Genomic DNA, 2,438 nt, shown 5'->3' with positions numbered 1-2,438 from the left:
CTAAATCCTGGGTTGGGACAAAGCTCATGAATACTTTTGAAAAAAGCACAGTATCAGATACCTTTCGTATCTCTTCTGAACACTGTACAGTCCCAACTTTTTAGTCTCTCCCAATACGAGAGCTCTCCATTCCTGTGATGTTCCAAGTGAAACATCTTTGGACTTGTTCGACTTTTTACAAACCTGCTCAACTTATTGGAGCCCAAATGTGTGAGGCATATTTAAGATGTGGAAAACACGCTATTGGTAACATCACTCAAAAAATAACGCGTTACAAGTAACGCCGTTACATGTAACGCGTTATTTCAAGCCCTGTCTGTGGGTCTGAAGTTGCGTTCGACCATCTATGTTCCTTGACAACATGCCTTTTTACTCGAAATACAGTATAAGCTTTTAACAAAGAAACAGGTCGTAACTAAGAACCAAGAAAAAAGAACCACTTTTGTGTTTGATATGAATTGCTATCCTCATTGTCATCATCTACTTGTTTAATTCATTCACACTTGTAGTTCTTGATTACAGGATTGGCTATCATGTTCTTTAGTTGTTACATTTCAGTTTTAATGTCAAGGCAAGTTTAGGATCTCAATCTACATGTGCAAATGGTAATCGTCGTTGTTCAACATTAACAAAGTTGTCGCAGAAAAAATGGAAAGACAGCAATGTGTAACACTGCCAGTAGGAGTAAATAATAAGCCTTCATCCAGAAAACTGTCTATTTTTACAACAAAAGCGGAAAATATTCCAAAGTTAGATTACATTTCTGTATCAGAAAGTCATTTCAAATGTTACCCAAATGATAATTTGTAGCATAGAACGATTAAAGCAAATGAGGCGGATCCAAGTTAAGAACTTAAAGCACATAGAGTTGAGCAAAGGTAGGCCTTCCTTTGTTACGCAGAAGAGGGAGTCTAGCCGTCCTTGGTCATGCATTGAATTTCGATGACTATCTGATTGAAAAAGTAGGTGAGAGTAATAAAAAGGGCGGTTAAAATTTTCTGCCACCTTTTTGCAGCATTCTTTGTCATTTTCTACACTCAGTTTCTGCCACCAGTTTTTACCAGGTGGTCAAAATTGGTCTTTAATAGCTTCTCATACCTGCCGGCATGAAGAGCCCATTTTGATCAAAAAGTCCTTTGGCAAATTGGCCCTGTTCTATTACTTGTTGGATACAATCCAGGAAGATTTTGTTGAAAGAACACGCCTATTGTTTTTAGATTCAACTGAAACTAACACAGAATAGGTCATATGAGTAAGTTGTCCAGCTGGACTGCTTGAAGTCCAAATGACCTTGCCAACTAAGGTATGGCAATTTTCCCTCAGCCTGTTCATTGAAGACGATAGTGCAACGCCATTCAACACCGTAAGTGAAATTGACTTTAAGTCACCACACTTTTTCTCCATTCCTTTGAGATTTTGCTCAAACATTGCTAGCGGTTGTGAGCAACTGCAGGAAAAGTTTCGTGACGCTAAATACTGTCGAGGAGGAACGGCCAAGTTTTAAAAAGTGTGCCGATTTGGATTTCCAGCGTTGTGCGAAACCGCAGGACAGGCTACCTATCTTGGAGAGGCGGAGATCAGCGAATATTTTGTAATCTCGTTCACTAAACTTCTTGCTTACCACAAACGCGCTCTATTAAAACTCTCAACGTCTTGATGAAAGAAATTCAAAGGATCCAAGATTGAAGTTAGTCGGGCCAGCTTGTACCAAGCCAATACAGACACCATATTAGAAACGTCTGCGGCGACTGCCATGGTTTTTGGATGATTTATTGTTGGATATCACTATCAATGTACGTTTCGAGGGCCATCTCAAGCCTGTCTTAGAACTAGCTTTCCAAATGTTGGCAAATCGAGATTCTTTGGCAAACCGCTTTTCAAATCGTAACGTCAAAAATAATCGCATTGACCATCAGCATTGGCTTGTCGACGGAAATGGGGCAAGATGTTCCCCTACCAACTGATGTAACCTAGGTGGTGATGAATTTGCCAATGAACCATGGGCATCTTCGAGATGGGACATCAAACGACTTTATCGTTGTTCCGATTTCTCAATCATATTTTCTTGAACATGTCCATCTCCATTGTCATCATGGGATCAGAACATAAAACTAGGGCCATGGCCTGATCCTTGGCTGATTCCTCATCGGTTGACATTTACGTCGGTTTCATTCTTAATGGGTTATATAGAAATCGGCACACCAAAAAGAATAAATTGGCATACGCTTAGCAACACAAGTAAAATAAAAATGAGCACACCAAAACTATAAAGTGGCACACGCAAGTGGACACCCAATAAAGTGTTTGTGCCACACCAAAAATAGCAATTGGCCCACCGAATTTAATTGGTACACACAAAGAGTAAAAATTGTCACACCAAAAGAAAATCAGAAGAAGATTTTTACCAAGCACACGGAAAAGGTGTTAAAGCACACCAA

This window comes from Tigriopus californicus, chromosome 8, assembly GCF_007210705.1.
Source record: "Tigriopus californicus strain San Diego chromosome 8, Tcal_SD_v2.1, whole genome shotgun sequence".
Taxonomy (NCBI): domain Eukaryota; kingdom Metazoa; phylum Arthropoda; class Copepoda; order Harpacticoida; family Harpacticidae; genus Tigriopus; species Tigriopus californicus.
This window is presented reverse-complemented; position numbering follows the sequence as displayed.